We start from the raw sequence: 20,982 nt of genomic DNA on the forward strand, positions 1-20,982 counted from the left end.
CTAATATACCTTTACTGAATTAATTAATGAGACCCAAGATATCTCATGTATTGGGTATCTACTGTGTGCCAAGCCTTTTACTAGGTGCTTTACACACACATTTATATTGTGCCACTTAAAACTTATAGTAACTCTAAAAGATGATGGCTGGGTGCACTGGCCCACACCTGTAATCCCAGCAAGTTGGGAGCCCAAGGTGGGAGGATGGCTTGAGGCCAGGAGTTTGACACCAGCAGGGAGAACATAGCAAGACCTCATCTCTACAAAATTAAAAAAAAAAAATACAAAAATTAGCCTAGTGTGGTGGTGCACACCTGTAGTCCCAGGTACTTGGGAGGTTGAGGTGGGAGGATCACTTGGGCCCAGGAGGTTGAGGCTGCAGTGAGCTATGATTGTACCACTGCGCTCCAGCTCAGATAACAGAGCCAGACCCTATCTCTAAAATTTAAATAAATAAATAAATAATGTCTATTATCCCCATTTTGAAAAAAAAAAAATCTGAGAGAAGGCCAGGCACCATGGCTCAAACCTGTAATCCCAGCAGTTTGGGAGGCAGAGACGGGCAGAAGGCTTGGTCAAGAGTTCGAGACCAGCCTGGCTAACATGGTGAAAACCCCTGCCTCTACTAAAAATACAAAAATTAGCCAAGTATGGTGGTGGCGCCTGTTATCCCAGCTACTTGGGAGGCTGAGGCAGAATTGCTTGAACCCGGGAGGCAGAGGTTGCAGTGAGCTGAGATCACACCACCGCACTCCAGCCTGGGTGACAGAGAGAGTATCCATCTCAAAAAAAAAAAAAAAAAAAAAAAAAAGCCTGAGAGAGAAATCAAGCAATATGCCCCAAATTACACTACTAGCAAATAACAAAATCAAAATTCAATCCCAAGTCTCAATTTTCTTTTCAAATTCTTCACTTACTATATCCGTTTCCTGTTGCTGCTGTAGCACGTTACTGTGCACCTAGCGGCTTAAAACAACAGAGATGTGCTTTCTCACGGTGCAGGAGATGAGAAGTCTGAAATCAAGGAGTCAGCAAGGCCACAGTCCCTCCAGAGGCTCCAGGAGAGAATCCATTCCTTGCCTCTTCTGGCTGTCAAAATTCTGTGGCTTGGAGCCGCATGGCTCCAATGTCTGCCTCCAAGGTCACACGGCTTCCTCCTCTTCTGTCTGTGTGAAGTCTCCCTCTGCCTCTGTCTTATAAAGACACTTGTGATTGCATTTAGGATACCCCTAGAGAATCCAGGATAATTGCCTCATCCCAAGATCCTTAACTTTACATCTGTAAAGTCTTTTTTTTTTGCCATATAAGGTAACACTCACAGGTCCAGGGTTAAGATGTGGATATCTTTTGGAGAGCCTAACACACACATCTTAAAAAGAGAATTTGTGCTCAAGTCCCCAGGGCCAAGACAAGGCCTGCTCTCCAGCACAGTCATGCCAATTACAACACTCAGGCAAAGCCCAAGGGGTGCTGGGGTCCTTTACAAGATGCAGTCACTTTTGTCTGGATCTGGAGCTTATAACCTGAGCCTAGTGCAGAAGAGGGGGTTGGAAGGTGAGGACTGGATAGGCCAGATGCCAGGAAGGTAAAAAGATAAATGCTGATTTGTCAGATATGAGTGCTTGGTGACTGTAGGGTTCCTGAAAACAGAAGGAAGAGAGAGGAAGGAAATACGTTTCATGAATATAAAAAGAATTTTAGTATTCACTTTAACCAAGTGATCAAGCTTAGTGTCACCAATATGAAAAAAAAAAGGTGACATTGTTCACTTCTGGTGTGATTCAATAAGATACTCAACATCACCTGTTCAACACTCTTAACAAAGCTAAAAAGTAAATAAATAAATAAAGGTTAAATCACGTGGAAACCATCAGACAAATCCAGAATGTGGGACATTTTATGAAACAACTGTCTTGGATGCTTCAAAATATTTCAGTATCATGAAAAAAATCTGAGGAGATTGTTCTAAATTAAAAGACACTAAAGACACAGACCAAAGTAGCACTTGAGCCTTAATTGGATCCTGGGCGGTGGTGGTGGTGGTTGTTGCTGTTGTTGTTTTTCATTTTATTATTATACTTTAAGTTTTAGGGTACATGTGCACAACGTGCAGGTTTGTTACATATGTATACATGTGCCATGTTGGTGTGCTGCACCCATTAACTCGTCATTTAGCATTAGGTATATCTCCTAATGCTATCCCTCCCCCCTCCCCCCACCCCACAACAGTCCCCGGTGTGGTGTGTGATGTTCCCCTTCCTGTGTCCATGTGTTCTCATTGTTCAATTCCCACCTATGAGTGAGAACATGCGGTGTTTGGTTTTTTGTCCTTGTGATACTTTGCTGAGAATGATGGTTTCCAGCTTCATCCATGTCCCTACAAAGGACATGAACTCATCATTTTTATGGCTGCATAGTATTCCATGGTGTATATGTGCCACATTTTCTTAATCCAGTCTATCATTGCTGGCTGGACATTTAACTTGGTTCCAAGTCTTTGCTATTGTGAATAGTGCCACAATAAACATACGTGTGCATGTGTCTTTATAGCAGCATGATTTATAATCCTCTGGGTATATACCCAGTAATGGGATGGCTGGGTCAAATGGTATTTCTAGTTCTAGATCCCTGAGGAATCACCACACTGACTTCCACAATGGTTTAAAAAAAAAACAAAACAGCTATTAAGGGCATTTTTGGAACAATTAGGAAAATATAAATAGGAACTATTTTATCATAGGATATTGAATTAACATTAATTTTCTTTTTTTAAAATACACGTTAGCAGCAGATTTGTATTAGATGGAGGATAACAAGGGTTAGGTAAGCAGTAAGAAATGGCAAGTACAGCCATGCTACAGAGGAGTGAAGGCATTACTGGGTATGGGAATGGGCACTTATGAAATCTAAGGGTCAGGTCTCCTGATGAACTCTGACCACCCAGTAAGCTCTTCTCCTTGGCACTCAATATGACCAGTGCTGGCATGAAAGGGTCTACAGTAGCTAGTTCAACTTGGCCAACCGTTCTTCCAGTTCTGGTCAAGCTTTGAATCTTCCCTTGAAGTCTTCTTCAGTGTGCTCCTTCACTGACAATCTGACTCCTTCAGGAAGACTGCTTTGGATTATTTCCAAGAAAATCTCTGCAAACGTAGCACTCAAACTGCTGATCTGAACCACTCACTCATGGGTGGTAAGTGCTGAGTCCAGGAACGTTTTGCTGCCTTGGTCCTACAACCACAACACTTCAGTGGTTTTGGTTGGCATCACATAACTTTCCTCGACTTTAATGGAGAGAGAGTCGCAGAAGTTGTGAACATACTGGGCATAACTCTCTGCCAGGGTCATGTCATATGCAGGCAGGTGAATGTTTAAAACCCCATATTCATCATCTGTCCCCAAATTAATGAGTTTCACTTCCACTTTTCGCTTCTTCTCGGGCTCTTCTGCTTTAATTAGGTGCTTGTACTTTCCAATGGCGTGGGCGGGCTTTGTCTTGTAGGGCCGACTAGTACTTAGTAGAATACCACCTACAGAATAGATGGGCTTCTCTGCTGAAGTTCTAAACCTTGAGAGAGAAAAGGCTTGCTTAAAAGTGGTATTGTTCCTCAGGCACAGCACTTTTTCCAAGGTTCTGCTCATCCTTTGCTGCTGCATGGCCTCTGGCTGTGCAAACCGAAGACCCGACCCCCCCAACATTAATTTTCTTAGATGTGATAATGTTTTATGTCAGAAAGAACTTCTTAATCTCACAAGATACATGTGAAGTATTTAGGGATGAAGTATCCTGGTGTTTGCAACCAACGCGGAGTACAATTAAATGAAGGGTATGTGGGTGTTTGTTGGACTATTCCTCCAACTTTTCTGTAGGTTATACTTTCTTTCCACATAAAAAAGAAAAAAATGTTGATGCTTATCTGGTGAATTTGGTGGTGCTCTTCACCAGTGATGAGTGACGGGAGTTTGTCAGTAACTTATAATTGCTGCGCTGTCTTTGGATCGCTCTATTTTCAGTAATCATCAGTAAACTGACACAGTGTGGGAGACTCACTAAGGGCCCTGTGCTAAGCCATTCTTAACGCAATACTCCTCAAAATCGAAGCCACTAATATAGATTAGTTGTAGTTGTCTATTTTTTATTTTTTTGAGATGGAATTTTGTTCTTGTTGCCCAGGCTGGAGTGCAATGGCACAGTCTCGGCTCACTGCGACCTCCAACTCCCAGATTCAAATGATTCTCCTGCCTCAGCCTCCTCCCGAGTAGCTGGGATTACAGGTGCATGTCACCACGCCCAGCTACTTTTTCTTTCTTTCTTTTATTTTTAGTAGAGACGGGGTTTTGCCATGTTGTCCAGGCTGGTCTCGAACTCCTGACCTCAGGTGATCTGCCCACCTCAGCCTTCCAAAGTGCTGCAATTACAGGTGTGAGCCACCGCCCCCGGCCTGTAGTTTGCCTATTATCTGTGATTCTGTTCTCCTCTATTTGGATGGAAAACAAAGCACTAATGATGGATGTAAACTCTGTGAGCATTTTTTCACCATGAGCATTTATTCATTCAATGAATTTGCACTGGGCAGCTACAATGGCCTGCTGTAGTCACAGGGGATTCAGTGGACAGGATATGGTGCTTGCTATTATGGAGATTATATTCTGAGTGGAAGCATTAGAAACAAGCACTTAAAAAATCTACAAAGAGTGATTCTACTTACTCACTGCTCTTTTATTAACTCTCATTATATCTACCAGGACACAAGCTGAAGATGTTTACAATACTATAAAGCAGATGTCAAGATGGCTCCTGCAGGTCAGGCATGGTGCCTGATACCTGTAATCCCAGTGCTTTTGGAGGCCAAGGTGGGAGGATCAGTTAAGGCCAGGAGTTTGAGGCCAGTCTAGGCAATATATTAAGACACCATCAAGAAAGAAAGAAGGAAGGAAGGAAGGAAGGAAGGAAGAAAGAGAAAGGGAGGGAGGGAAGGAGAAAGGAAGGAAGGGAAGGAGGGAGAGAGGGAGGGAAGGAGAATAGAAGGAAGGAAGGAGAGAGAGAGAGAGAAAGAGAAAGAGGAAGGAAGGAAGGAGGGAAAAGGAAGGAAAGGAAGGAAGGAAAGGAAGGAAGGAAGGAAAGGTAGGAAGGAAGGAAAGGTAGGAAGGAAAGGTAGGAAGGAAAGGTAGGAAGGAAGGAAGGAGGGAAGGAAGGAAGGAAAGGACGGAAAGAGGGAAGGAGGGAAGGAAGGGAAGGAGGGAAGGGAGGGAAGGGAGGGAAGGGAAGGGAGGGGAGGGAAGGGAGGGAAGGGAGGGGAGGGAAGGGAGGGAGGGAGGAAGGAAGGAGAGAGAAAGAAAGAGGGGAAGGAAGGAAGGAGAAGAAAAGAAAGAAAGAGAAAGAAAGAAAGAGAAAAGAGAAAGGAGGGAGAGAGAAAGAAAGAAAGATTAGTCCAGCATGGTGGCAGTATATGCCTGTAGTTCCAGCTACTCAGGAGGCTGAGGTGGGAGGATCATTTGAGCCCAGGAGTTGGAGGCTGCAGGGAGCCATGATCGCATCACTGCACTCCAGCCTGGGCAGCAGAGCAAGACCATATCTGGAAAAAAAAAAAAAAAAACAACTCGCAGTCCCCCATTATTTCTAGTCTCCTGGTGTCCACACCCTCATTTAGTCCCCTTCTATTAGCCTGCTCAGTAAATGTCAGCTTATTTTTGGAATTCAAAGTCATAAGAATGGAAAGGGATGAAGTGACTTATGGAGAAAACATGGATAGAAGAAAGCTCCAAAATCTGAGCCCTTGGGACTTAGTCCATTTGGGCGGCCACAACAAAAGACCTCAGCCTGGGTGATTTATAAACTGCAGAAATGGATTGCTCACAGTTCTGGAGGCTGGGAGTCCAGGACACTGGATCAAGGCACTGGCAGATTCCGTATCTGCTGAGGCCTCTGTCTATTACACAGATGGTGCCTTCTATGTGTCCTTACATGGCAGAAGAGCCAAGGGAGGTCCCTTGAGCCACTTTTATAAGGCACTAATTCTGTTCATGAGAGATAAGGAGGACCTCGCAAGAGAGACTAAGAGGGAGCATCCAGAAAGGTAGGATAAATATCAGGAAAATATGATGTCTGGAAACCAAGTAAGGTAAGTTTTCTAAGGAAGAGAGAGAGAGCGAGAGGAGATTAACTGTTTCAAATGCCATTGAGAGTTGCTAGGAATAACAATTAAAATGAGCCATGTGGAGGTCATCGGTGACCTTGATTTAAAAACAAACAAACAAACAAAACAAAAACCATTCTGCCGAGGCACGGTAGCTCATGCCTGTAATCCCAGCACTTGGGAGCCAAGGTGGGAAAATTGCTTGAGCCCAGAAGTTCAAGACCAGCCTGGGCAACAGAGTGAGATCCCGTCTCCACAAAAAATAAACAAAATTAGCTGGGCATGGTGATGCATGCTTGTAGTCCCAGCTACGTGGGAGGCTGAGATAGGAGAATCGCTTGAGCCCAGGAGGTTGGGGCTGCAGTGAGCCGTGATCACGCCACTGCACTACAGCCTGGGTGACAGAATGAGACTCTGTCAAAAAAACAACTCACTGGGCGCGGTGGCTCACGCCTCCCAGCACTTTGGGAAGCTGAGGCGGGTGGATCACAAGGTCAGGTGTTTGAGACCAGCATGGCCAACATAGTGAAACCCTGTCTCTACTAAAAATACAAAAAACTAGCCGGGCATGGTGGCCGGTGCCTGTAACTTGCAGTGAGCCGAGATCACGCCACTGTACTCCAGCCCAGGCAACAGTGAGAGACTCCGTCTCAAAACAAAACAAAACAAAACAAAACAAACAAACAAAAACTTGTCAGTAGTGTTAAGAGAAAGAACCTCTTTGGAATGCGTTAATGAATGAGAAAACATAAGCTGAAAGCAGTACCTAGACACATCATTTTGAAAGAATGTTGCTATAAAAGGAAGGTGATAAATGAGGTAGCAGACGGAGGGGTAAGTGGAGTCAGGAAGGAATCGTTTTTGGGATGGGGGAAATAAGAGTACGCTTTAAGAGGATTAGTATAATATGGTAACAAGAGGAAATTTTATAGCACAGGGGAGGGACAGAATTGCTAGAGTGATGTCCGTGAGTAGGAGAAGGTTGGATGGGATCACGGGCTTTGGGAAGAGGGTCAATTCATCCACACCAGCAAGGGAGAAGGGAGCGTATATGGACACAGGGGTAGGTGTGCTGGTGGGAGCTTGTGGCACTTGTGATCACTTTACTCTTTACCAACCTCCAGAACTGTGAGAAAATAAACTTCTGTTGCTTAAGCCAAAAACAAAACAAAAAAAGACACCTCTTATTACTGGTTAGATGACTGTGTTTGCTGAATCAACTGAAAAGCTTTGTCTGAACAACCCCCTACAGGCTGTCATTTGGTGGAGAATGTGAGAGCCTTCGATAAACTTATCCGGGACCTCCCTGTCGTCTTCTTCTCACTGAAACCTGGCTCCCTGGGACTCGGCCTTCCCTGAGCATCTCAAATGGTGTTTTCTCTCCTATAACCTTTGTGCCACTGAAACTAGGGGTGGAGTAGGTCTCTTCCTCATTCCTCATCACTGCTTCAAACCATCTTCCCTTTCATCTTCAGAGATACATCCAGCTACAAATCTCACGCCATTATCAGACTCTTCCACACATTTTTCCACTTCGTAAGCAGTCATCTGCTGGGGTCACACCCCCATTCCTTGTAGAGATACACTGCCACTCTAGGCAATACACTTCTGCCCCAATTCCTGGTGATTTCAATGTCCACTTAGACGACCTCTCCTCCAATGACCCCCTTGTCCACCCTACCTCAGCGGCTCACTTCTGTGGCCATATCCTTGATGTTGTTGCAACCAAGTAACAACAACCCTGACATAACATCAATTGCCACAACTCACTCTCCTCCTCACCACCATCTTGGCATTCTCCCTCTCATTTCTCCAACTCCAACAATACTTTGACCCCATTGGGACTTCACTTATGATCCTATCACCATTTTGCTTCTTTCAATGCTACCATATCCGTTCTTCCCTTCTTATTCAGCTAAATTCTGTGGTCAGTTATTATCATGACTTCTTGCTTGAACCCTGAGCTCTCTTGCCCTCTCTTCTCCGTCATTTCAGGCAGCTCCACCACAACCCTGATGAAATCCAACTCTGCCTGTTCCACGCTCGTCCCTATAGAAAAGCATCCAACCCCGCAGAATGTTTTAAATTTGTGGTCACTCACCTATGTGGGCCTTGTTCATTCTCCCTGTTTCCTAGAAAATTATTTCATCACTTATTCCTCCCCAAGCCTGTAAACACCCATCCTCCTGTCAGCTGTCACTGTCAGCTGATAACATGCACGCCACTTCTCTGAAAACAGTAAAGTGGCCAGGCACGGTGGCTCATGCCTATAATCCCAGCACTTTGGGAGGCCGAGGTGGGAGGATCACCTGAGGTCAGGAGTTCGAGACCAGCCTGGCCAACATGGCAAAACCCTGGTCTCTACTAAAAATACAAAATTAGCCAGGTGTAGTCGCACGTGCCTGTAATCCCAGCTACTCGAGAGGCTGAGGCAGAAAACTTGCTTGAACCTGGGAGGTGGAGGTTGCAGTGAGCTGAGATCATGCCACTGCACTCCAGCCTGGAAGAAAATGAGACTCTGCCTCAAAAATAAAATAAAATAAAATGAATAAAATTAAAAAATAGACTTGTGACATTGGAGCATAGTAGCTCTGGTGCATAGCAGTTGATTAAAAAAATAGTAGCTGCGATTTTTGTACTTGCAATGGTTTATGTTATTCAATTAATCAACCAGGATTGAAAACCAGGTATCGGGTGGGCCAAGGAAAAGGTCAGAAGAGGTGCCGTCCACAGAGACAAATCTGAGCAGAGGTTTGAATGAGGGGAGGAGGAAGCCGGAGCTGCTTGAGGGGGCTGAGGGGTCTGGAGGTGGGGTGGGGGAGGGGCGATTTAAGGGTGGAAGAGAGCCACAGGCACTGAGGTCGCCCGCTCCACGGCTCCACCTGGTGGAAATCATCCTTGCAGAGCTCAAGCTACAGACAAACCCAAGGAAAAAAGATTTAATACTCAAATACTGCAGCCAATACTTCTGTTATAAATGTTTAAATGTTTTTAAGGTAGTGGTGTTCTTCTAATTATTACTTGTCTTTCGGAAGTACACATTTAAATTTTTTTGCACCTTTGTTCTTAGATCGTTTTGCAGCATCAACTTTTCTCCCTGGGGTTCCTGAGCCCCCTTTTCTCCAGCCTCGGAGGCAGAATATTTGTGGAGTCGAATCAGCTCTGCTCAGTAGTCCAGCAAACTCTTTTCTTTTTAAACTAGTATCTCTGCAAGCAAACTCTTCTTCCACATCCCACAACCCAACTCCTCATCCCCACAAACACAAAGGCAACTCGCACCACACCTTACTGCTGCTTCTCGGCCCCCAGCGCACATTCCCTTTGCTCTGCGACATTGCACCTGGGAGCTCCACAGCCGCACTTCTGCCTTGCCGGCTGGCTTGGGTTCTATTCTGGCGGAGGTCTGAAGGCAGTAGGAGGAGGGCAGGACTGCCTTTTTCTGGTTTGAGCGCTGTCCCTGCAATGGCGCTTCCCCCTCAGCAGCAGCTGGTTCCAGCCTCCGTTTCCCCTCAGCGCTAACGTCATTGCTCCCCCTAAACAGATCAGCAGCAGCCGTGTGCCCTTCTCGGAGGTCTGAGCCCCAGCTTCATAGGGCCATGTATTAGCTTCGTAGGGGCTGCCGCAACCAATGATCAGAGATGGTGTCATTTAAAACAATAGAAATGTATTCGCTCACAGCTCTGGAGACCAGAAGTCAGAAATCAACATGTTAGCAGGGCCGTGCTCCCTGTGAAGGGTCCAGGGAAGAATCCTTCCTCGCCTCTCTCCTGGCTTCTGTGGTTGCCAGCAATCACTGGCGTTCCTTGGCCTGTAGCTGCAATACTCCAAGCTCTCTGCCTCTGTCTTCGCACCATGTCCTTCCCCTTGTGTCTTCTGTGTCTTTCCATGGCCTTCTGATAAGAACACAAGTCACTGGATTTAGGGCACACTGTAATCTAATAGAACATCTTTTTTTTTTTTTTTTTTTTTTTTAAACGATGTCTCCCTCTGTCGTTAGGCTGGAGTGCCCTGGCGCGATCTCGGCTCACTGCAAGCTCCGCCTCCCGCGTTCAAGTGATTCTCCTGCCTCAGCCTCCCGAGTAGCTGGGACTACAGGTGACTACAGGCGCCCGCCACCACGCCCGGCTAGTTTTTGTATTTTTAGTAGAGACGGGGTTTCACCATGTTGGCCAGGATGGTCTCTATCTCTTGACCTCGTGATCCACCCACCTCGGCCTCCCGAAGTGCTGGGATTAGAAGCGTGAGCCAACGCGCCTGGCCTAGTAGAACATCTTAACCTGATTACATCTGCGAAGACCCTATTTCCAAGTAAGGTCACTTTCAAAGGTTCCAGGTATTTGTCAATTTTTGGAGAGCTAAGCTGGGATACCTCCGTTCCGCTCCACAAGGCTGTTCTCCCCACATGGTGTCTTGTCCTCCAGGGCCTCCTTCTACAGCAGGATAGCCTTGCAGAATCGGGGGAACAGGTTTGAAAAGAACAAGCCCAATGTGCAAGCACCAATTAAGCCACTACTTGCATCATGATCTGGTGTCCTATTAGCCAAAGCAAGTCACATGAATGAGAATGAGCTTTTCCTCAAAGCATGAGAAACTAGGCCAAAGCAAACAACAAAAGGATCTTAGACAAACACACACACACACACACACACACACACACACACACACACACACACACACACACAGAACTTCTCTTTCTCTCCTTTTTTTACTTGACCACATCACCTGCTAAAACGTTAAAAGCAAATAAGATGCATTTTCCATTTTGTGATTTTAGAAAAATTTACATTATTACAAAAGTAGTACATTCTTGCCTGTAAGTGTAGGTGATTCATTGTATGCAATGCAGTTCTGCTCAGAGTATGAAAGAGGCTGCAGGGAATTACAAAAGCAATTTCATTTACAATAGTATCAAAAAGAATAAAATACTTGGAAATAAACTTAACCAAGAAGACAAAAGACTTGTACGCCAAAACTTTAAAACACTGCTGAAAGCACTTAAAGAAGACACAAATAAATGGAATGACATCTGTGCTCATGATTGGAAGACTTAGTTTTGTTAAAATGTCAACGCTACCCAAAACAATCTTAATGTAATCATTTAGCAAATGATTATGATTATGATTTCATATTTCTTGGGGGCATAAGAAAATCATATGCATTATGATTACATTAAGCAAACTTAATGTAATCCCTATTAAAAATTCCAATTAAAAATTTATCCTAAAATTTATGTGGACTCTCAAGGGACCCTGGATAGCCAAAATAAGCTTGAGAAAGAAGGACAAAGCTGGAGGCATCACTATATTTTGATTTCAAAATATATTACAAGACGAGAATCGCTTGCCAGGAAGCGGAGGTTGCAGTGAGCTGAGCCTAGATTGTGCCACTGCACTCCAGCCTGGGCAACAGAGCAAGACTTTCTCAAAAAAATTTTATGTATGTATAAATTTTATGTATACATACATAAAAATGTTTATACATACATAAAATTTTTTAGACCATCATATATGGTAACAATAATCAAAACAGTGTGGCACTGGCATAAAAACAGACACATAGACCAATGGAATAGAAGAGAAAGCCCAGAAGTAAACCCTTGCCTATATGATTGAATGACTTTTTACATGAGTGTTGAGACCATTCAATGGAGAAAGGGGTCTTTTCAACAAATAATATTGGGAAAACATGAATGTCCACATGCAGAAGAAGAAAGTGGGACCCTTACCTTACACCGTTTGTAACAATTAACATAAAATAGATCAAAGACCTAAATGTAAGGCCTAAACTATAAAATTTCTAGAAGAAAACATAGACGGAAAGCTTTACAATGACATTGGATTTGACAATGATTTCTTGGTTGTGTTACCAAGAGCACAGGCCACAAAAGTAAAATAGATAAATGTTTTGTTTGTTTGTTTGAGACAGAGTCTTGCTCTGTCACCCAGGCTGGAGTGCATTGCCATAATTATGGCTCACTGCAGCCTTAACCTGCCAGGCTTAAGCAATCCTCTCATCTCAGCTTCTCAAGTAACTGGGACCACAGATGCATGCCACCACACCTGGCTAATTTTTCTGTGTTTTAGTAGAGGCAAGGTTTTGCCATGTTGCCCAGGCTGGTCTCAAACTCTAGGCTCAAGCAATCTACCCACCTCAACCTCCCAAAGTGCTGGGATTACAGGTGTGAGCCACGAGGCCCAGCCATAAAATAGATAAATTATACTACATTAAACTTAGAAACTTCTCTGCATCAAAGGACACAATCAACAGAGTGAAAAGGCAACCAATGGAATGGGAAAAAAATGTTTGCAAATCATACATCTGATAAGGTGTTAATATCCAGAATATATAAATAGCTCCTACAACTCAACAACAACAACAAAAACAAAACAATCTGATTTAAAAATGTGCAAAGGAGTGAGGTGCAGTGGCTCATGCTTGTAGTCCCAGCTACTGGGAGGCCAATGTGGGAGGATCACTTGAGCCCAGGAGTTGGAGACCAGCGTAGGCAACACTGTGAGTGATATAGCTTGGCTGTGTCCCTACCCAAATCTCATCTTAAATTGTAGTTCCCATAATTCCCATGTGTCACGAGGGAACCAGTGGGAGGTAATTTAATCATAGAGGCAGGTCTTTCCCGTGCTGTTCTTGTGATAGTGGATATCTCACAAGATGTGATGGTTTTATAAAGGGAAGTTCCCCTGCACACACTTTCTTGCCTGCCGCCATTTAAGATGTGACTTTGCTCCTCCTTTGCCTCCCTAGCAATGTGGAACTGTGAGTCAATTAAACCTCTTTCTTTTATGAATTACCCAGCTTCAGGTATGTCTTTATGAGCAGTGTGAGAGCAGACTAATACAGCGAGACTCTGACTCAAAAAAAAAGACAGCAGAGGACTTGAATAAATATTTCTCCAAAGAAGATAAACAAATGACCAATAACACATGAAAAAATGTTTCCCATCACTAATCACTAGGGAAATGCAAATCCAAATCACAATGAGACACCACTTACTGTGTGTGTCTCCTTTTGTTTTCTTTTTTCCCTGGGCTGCATCTGGGTCCTGGTAATACTCCTTCCATTGCACAACTAATTCAATGTTTGAACTCTGGAAAGGAACACAAGTGGATATAAAAAGTTTAAAATTTGACATTGATAAAATAGTTGGAAATATGCATGCAGTAGCAGCAGATTCTGGTACCCTGCATCCTGCCCCTGGGCTTGCCTCTAATTTCAGCTGCTGCTATGGTAGACAGTTCCATGAGAGCTCAGCTGCCTGCTTGCCTCAAGCCTATGCTCTACAACTCTGCTTTTCTGCCTTCTCCAAATCATGCAAGCCTCCGAAGTGCACCATGGTGCACCAGATGCATGGAATTAATGCATCTGGTGGCAATCTTCCCACGACAGAGGATGAGAGCCAATAACAAGTGCCCCAGCTCCCAAATGCTGGGAGGAATTCTGTACACTTCTTAGAGGTGCTGGTGGAATCAGCCCCTGTTGCTTAGAGCAGCAACCTGGAGAATGGCCATATAGTTAAGCTCCTTTTACTCTAGAAAAAGATAACAAAAGGTTGAAAGCAATTACCAAGCAATTGAAATCTGAGTATGAATGCCAGAGAACCTCTTTGGAAGTGTACAGAGAAACTCTCTTTTGCATTGGGAGGCCAGAGAAAGCTGAGGACCAGGGCTAAGAATCAATCATCTGAGACCAAAGAAGGTGACACTCCCAACCATGCCAGATCTGCTGTGTCAAGTTCAGGGCCCTGATTGGGGAAGAACAGGACTGTGACATATGGGATGCAAACATCTGTGTTGATGCCCTACCCCTTGAAATTCTAGTTTCCTCTAGACCCTCCAACCCCACAAATGTGGGCTATCCCTCCATAGCAAGAACCAGCCCACCCCCGGCCCCATTGCTTGAAGACAATGCAGAGGCCTCTTCCCTTCAAGACACTTGTGCCCTCCACCCAGGATGAGCCCCAGCTTCTTTCCCAGATACTAGTATAGGTTTAAATTCCAGCATCACCCAGCTGAGGTTGCACTGGGCCTTATAAGGGAAGAAAGGGCTTAAACTCGAAGAGAGCTGATGACCCAGCTAACAGGTACCAAAAGTGTCAGGGGGTATGAATAAGACTGGATTCTGGGGGTACTTGGTCAAAGGGGCCAGAACATAAATGTGGACGGGGGACAGTCTATTGACTGGAGAGCCCTGGCCAAAGATATAGGATTTAACCCCCCAGTAAAGACCCCAGGAGATGGTGTACATTTGGAACTAGGATGACATAGTGAGTTTGGTGCCCTCCACCCCACCCCCTGCAAACCCAAAAGAAATGTCCACATCCTAATCCCTAAAACCTGTGAAGGTGACCTTATTTGGGAAAATGGTCTTTTCAGAATTAAGGATCTTGAGATGAGATCATCCTGGATTATATGGGTGGGCCCTAAATCCAGTGACAAGTGTTTTTATAGGAGACACATAGATAGATAATGGAGAACAGGGGGAAGGCCATGTGAAGGCAGAGGCAGAGACTGAAGTGATGTGGCCACAAGCCAAGGAATGCTGGAAACCACCAGAAGCTGGAAAAGGCAAGGAACCGATTCTCCCCCTGAAGCCCTGGCGGGAGCGTGGCCCTGATGACACCTTGACCTCTAGGACTGTCAGAGAACAGTTTCCGTTGTTTTCACACCATCCAGTTTGTGGTCATTTGTTACGGCAGCCACAGATGCTAGTACAGATGGCTTTCGGACCATGGAAAAAGAGGATGCCCATGCTAGGTAATGTTAAAATGTCAGAAGTGCCAAGTCAGACAGTGGATTAAGGGATTGTAAGACTCAGGGAGGTGTGTATGATCAGTGAAGTGCTATCCAAGACCAGATCACTTACCAGATATTTATGCTCCACAGGAAGGCTCAGAGAAAACATCCTCCACCAAGGAGTAAAGCACCCACATCACTCGGAAGCTCAGTGGTGGCTCTACTCTGCCAGCCTGGGCAGACAGTTGGAAAGGTTCAACAGAGCTGGGCTTACTGATAGCAAGTGGGATGACAAGACCCTAAAATAGGAGAACCACGTGGTGGCATGTAATCCTCAGAAGCCAGGTGGAAGCCATGACCGCAATCAGGGAAAAGCTCAGAAAAGCAGCTGAGGGAGCCTGGACCACAGAGAGCTATGGAGATAGTTCATAGAGGACCACATCCCTAGCAGCAAAATACACAGGCAGACAGGGGTGCTTCTCAACCTGTGTCATAGGAAGAAATCCAGGATGGATAATCAGCAGACTGAGGATGGGTGCTCCTACAAAAGTCAGGACCACCTGCCCAGTTTCTGAATATGCGCCAGATTTCAAACCCTGAAGCCCTTGACTGGGAGGAGGGCCAGGTATCTAACAGAAAGACCCTGTAACACCCTGGCAAATGGGCACAGTCATGATTTCCTGAGTCCTTCTGTGAGGGGACCTAAGATCTCACAGAACTGTTCACCAGGGAAGGGGAAATACTCAAGTATTTGAAGTATTTTGGAGGACTGTTAGAACAGGGTCAGAAGTGACATTGATACCCTGAGACCTGCCAGAGCATTGCAGCTGTCCGCACTCTGCTTCTGTGGGGCACATGGTGACCAGGTGATCCATGGAGTCCTGTCCATGGCATGGTGGCTCACAGTGGATTCAGTAAGACTACAGGCCCACCGGCAGTCATGTCCTCAGTCCACAAATGTATAACTGGGGTAAATATTCCCAGAAGTTGGTATAGCCTCCCCATTGGGTCTTTGGCCTGTGGGGTGAGGGCATTCCATGGGGAAAGCCAAGTAGAAATTTCTGAAATTGACCCTATCCACTCTGCCAAGATAGCAAACAAAATAGATATATTGTGTGTACTTCATCTGTGGGGAGGAGGGGACCATGGGAGGATGGAGAAGAGGGCATTATGAGATGCACACAGGGAGACGGAGGGAGATGGCCAAAATTGGTGCTACTCGTAACAATCTAAAACATGGTGGATTGGTGCTCCTTGTAACATCTACATTTGTTTGTTTGTTTGTTTTGAGTCAGAGTTTCGCTCTGTCACCCAAGGTAGAGTGCAGTGGCATGATCTCGGCTCACAGCAACCTCCACCTCCCAGGTTCAAGCGATTCTCATCCCTCAGCCTCCCAAGTAGCTGAGGCTACAGGCGTGCACCACCATGCCTAGCTAATTTTTGTATTTTTGTAGTAGAGACAGAGTTTCACCCTGTTGGCCAGGCTGGTCTCGAACTCCTGACCTCAGGTGATCCACCTGCCTTGGCCTCCCAAAGTGCTAGGATTACAGGCATGAGCCACTGTGCCAAGCCATCCATTTCATTAACCAGTCTGGATCATGAGGAATCCTGGTTTGTCTTGGGATAGTAGATTATGCAACTCAACCAAGTAGCAGACCCAAATTGGGCCAGATACAGCACACTGGCTGGAAGAGATGCATGCAGCCTCAAGTACATGGTATGCAGCTGTTGATTTTGCATTTGATTTTGATTGTGTTCTTTTCTATCCCCATCAGGAAATATGATCCAAACCAGTTTACATTTTCATTCATTCTTCTTATTATTTTGCAGTTCACAATGCACATTCACAATTTTGTCCCAGGGCTAAGTTAACTCTCATGTCTCTCTCATGATACAATAAAGAGATTTAAACTCTGGGGACCTTGTGCAGAACATCACAATGATCCACTACATAGTAGCCTTTCCTAAGGGTCACTGAGTACCTGATTTACTGACATGGGATCCAGAGTAACAGTGCCTAGGACATTCTAAAGAGAACGAGCTGAGGCAGGGGGCGCATAACCAGGGGACCTGCTGATCCCGACCATACACTTCATCACCCAAAAAGCTACTGACCTGATGGGAGTTGAGATGAACCCCTGGGTTGCCACTATGCCTACAGCATGGGGATGACACCCCACAGGGCCAGGCACTGTCCTTCAACATGTGGAATGTACTTTGCCCTTTATATGGTTCCAAAGTATTTCAGTGATACTGAATCAGAAACACGGGGCTAGTACCTTCCTCTACTGTTTCCAGTTTGTAGCTTTTGATGGTGATCTGAAATGACCGCCCAGCAGGAAAGTTAAATGAAGAGCTAGTACATTACATGCAACACAAATCATTGTAATTCACAAGTTAACCTGCAGATGGTGCCATATTATTGCTGTCTCTTTGTTGATCTTTTTTTTTAAAAAATTACCTCCCTGACCCCTGTGGGTCCATATCTGTTTGGTTGTGACAAACTCATGAGGAAAGACCACAGTCACTGAGTCCCAAAACATTTGGAGTTGAATTTTTACTAATACTGTCTGATGTGCAACCTTCAAGAAAAAAAAAAAAAAGAGATGCTCAGGACAAATAGCTAATGCATGTGGGGCTTAAAACCTAGATGGCGGGTCGATAGATGCAGCAAAACACCATGGCGCACATATACCTATGTAGCAAACCTGCACGTTCTGTACATGTACCCCGGAACTTAAAGTTAAAAAATGGAAAATAAAGAAAGCTTAAAAAAAATTGCTATCTAGCCCTTCACAGAAAAAGGCTGACTCCTGCTTTAGTAGAAAGCACAAAAAAGGAGGTAAAAATAAACAGTGCAATCAGACTTCTGTTGGACCCTAAGAGTTTAATTATGGAAGGTGAACGGGGAAAAAAACAGAAGAGGAAAAGAGAGCTAAGTGGAAAAAGTCTTTGAAAATTTAGTAGGGCCAGGTGCGGTGGCTCACGCCTGTGATCCCAGCACTTTGGGAGGCTGAGGCGGGTAGATCACCTGAGGCCAGGAGTTCAAGACCAGCCTGGCCGACATGGTGAAACCCCGCCTCTACTAAAAATACAAAAATTAGCCGGCTGTGGTGGTGTGTGCCTGTAGTCCCAGCTACTCAGGAGGTTGAGGCAGGAGAATCTCTTGAACCTGGGAGGCGGAAGTTGCAGTGAGCCGAGATCATCTGGCCACTGCACTCCAGCCTGGGCCACAGAGCGAGATTCCGTCTCAACACCACCACCAACAACAAAACAACAACAACAACAACAACAATCTGAAATCCAAAATGCTCCAAAATCTGAACTTTCTGAGCACCAACACGACGCCACAAGTAGAATATTCCACACGTGAGAACCCTAATACAAACTTTGTTTCATCACAGATTTAAAATGTTATATAAAATTACCCTCAGGCTATGTGTATAAGCTACATATGAAAAGCAAAGACCAATTCTTGTGTTTAGACTTGGGTCCCATTCCCCATATCTTACTATGTATTTGCAAATATTTAAAAATCTGAAAAAATCTGAAATTCAAAACACTTTTGGTTCCAACCATTTCAGGTAAGGGATAGTTAACCTGTAGTACAAAAATGCACTTTATAAATTTTTTTCTTCAATTTTTAAGTTCAAGGGTACACGTGCAGGAGGTGCAGGTTTGTCACCTAGGTAGACGAATGCCATGGTGGTTTGCTGCACAGATCATCCCATCACCTAGGTATTAAGGCCAACATCCATTAACTATTCTTCCTGATGTTCCCCCTCCCCCTACACCCCTGATAGGTGCCCATTGTGTGTTACTTCCCCCCATGTGTCCACGTGTTCTCATCAATCAACTCCCACTTAAAAGTGAGAACAGTGTTTGATTTTCTGTTTCTGTGTTGGTTTGCTGAGGATAATGCTTCCAACTCCATCCATGTCCCTGCAGAGGACATGATCTCATTCCTTTTTATGGCTGCATACTATTCCATAGTGTACATGCACCATATTTTATCAGTCTATTATTGATGGGTCTTTATCAGTCTATCATTTGGGTTGATTCCATGTCTTTGCTATTGTGAACAGTGCTGCAATGAACACACATGCATATGTATCTTTATAATAGAATGATTCATATTCCTTTGGGTATATACCCAGTAATGGGATTGCTGGGTCAAATGGTATTTCTGCCTCTAGCTCTTTGAGGAATTGCCACACCATCTTCCACAGTGGTTGAGCTAATTTACACTCCCAACAGTGTCAAAGCATTTTTCTCTGCAACCTCGCCAGCGTCTGTTGTTTTCTGACTTTTTAATAATAGCCACTCTGAGTGGAGATGGTATCTCATTGTGGTTTTGATTTGCATTTCTCTAACAATAGTGATGTTGAGCTTTCATGTTTCTTGCCCCCATGTACTTCTTCTGAGAAGTGTACTTTACAGATTGAAGACTTTCACAACTTGAAAACTTTTGATTTAAAAATTTTTATACTTTTTTTGAGACAGGGAGTCTCGCTCTCTCGCCCAGGCTGGAGTGCAGTGGCTCGATCCGGACTCACTGCAAGCTCCGCCTCCTAGGTTCACGCCATTCTCCTGCCTCAGCCTCCCCAGTAGCTGGGACTACACGTGCCCGCTGCCCCGCCCAGCTAATTTTTTGTATTTTTAGTATAGACAGCTTTCACCGTATTAGCCAGAATGGTCTCCATCTCCTGACCTGGTGATCTGCCCACCTCGGCCTCCCAAAGTGCTGGGATTACAGGCGTGAGCCACCACGCCCCGCCAGTTTATAGTTTTTATAAGTGACCCCACTTCCACCAACCCTCACCTTTGGACGCTGGAAACAGCTTTGGAGATCTGCGTTTGCACCCAGAGTTCATCCCTTACTAGCTTGGCGCCCTGCACTAGAAACCTCCATTTCTATTCTGTAAAACTGAAGCAATAATGTCAATCTAATTGATGGAATGAGGAATAAGCTAATCCATACAGGCAGTTTACTTAGCAATTGTAGGAAATTAAAGTTTTTTCTCTCTTCCCTTGTCTCCTTTACACTAAAACAGGGTGGACTGGGCACCATTTAACCCCTCCAGAATAACACGGATGTTTTTGAGATGAGTAACTTTTTTTCACTGAGGTGTGGAAAAACAGAAGCAGAGATGCTTCAGAAATTGCTTTGTAAAGTTGAATGTGGATGTAAATAGGCAGCAGCTGCTGCCTCCTTTCCCAAAACTCAGTTCCCATTTCTAATAGCTTCACATTTAAAATCCAAGAAACTCTAGACCTGTGCCTTCCCTCTAAATGACAGGGAGTAATAGAAGATGAGGCTAACAACGTTAAAGGTAACTCACCTTTGTAATTCCAGCACTTTTAAAAGGCAGGAAGATTACTTGAGAGCCAAGACTTCAAGACCAACCTGGGGAACAGATTAACACCTGCTCACTCCCAAAAACGTAAAATGTAGCCTGGCAGAGCATCCAGTTAGTGTTTGTCTCACACACTTCACTCACAGATCTTTGCGGTGAGCGTTACAGCTTTTAAGATAATATATGTGGAAATTTATCATTCCCCCATCCTGACTTACTCATTTTTTCTGTTAAGTTTAATGACTGACCTAGGTTTAATGACTGACCTAGCCTGCAGACGTGAACCTACTAAACCTTCACAATAATACTAAACCTTCACAATAAGTACTAAACAACAAAGAAAATGCAGACCCAAACGCAAAAATAACAAAATTCATCATCCAAAACACAAACCAAAAAAAAAAACTTCCACACTACAAGAAAAACACTGCAACTGCCCGTCAGTACCGGCTCCCGCAGCCTGCTTTTATGCTCTTATCTGGCCCCACCCACATCCTGCTGATAGGTCCATTTTACAGAGAGCTGATTGGTCTATTTTACAGAGAGCTGATTGGTCTGTTTTACAGAGAGCTGATTGGTCCATTTTGACAGGGTGCTGATTGGTGCATGTACAATCCCTGAGCTAGACACATAGTGCTGATTGGTGTATTTGCAATCCTCTAGCTAGACATAAAAGTTCTCCAAGTCCTCCCCAGATTAACTAGACACAGAGCACTGATTGGTGCGTTTACAAAGCTTGAG

At 44.6% G+C, this 20,982-nt stretch overlaps 1 long non-coding RNA gene and 1 pseudogene across 1 annotated transcript in view; both read right to left on the reverse strand.

The window, feature by feature from the left end:
• Positions 1-20,683, reverse strand: part of LOC101130984 (uncharacterized) — a 48,491-nt gene extending 27,808 nt beyond the window's left edge. The window contains exons 1-3 of the long non-coding RNA XR_008681007.2: positions 20,508-20,683; positions 17,000-17,203; positions 13,146-13,239 (exon numbers count right to left, since the gene is read on the reverse strand). This is a non-coding gene — a long non-coding RNA (uncharacterized lncRNA). The remainder of the gene's footprint in view (positions 1-13,145; positions 13,240-16,999; positions 17,204-20,507) is intronic.
• On the reverse strand, positions 2,947-3,639 carry LOC101131581 (large ribosomal subunit protein mL48-like; annotated as a pseudogene).
• Positions 20,684-20,982: the final 299 nt, after the last annotated feature.

This window comes from Gorilla gorilla, chromosome 5 (assembly GCF_029281585.2).
Source record: "Gorilla gorilla gorilla isolate KB3781 chromosome 5, NHGRI_mGorGor1-v2.1_pri, whole genome shotgun sequence".
Taxonomy (NCBI): Eukaryota; Metazoa; Chordata; class Mammalia; order Primates; family Hominidae; genus Gorilla; species Gorilla gorilla.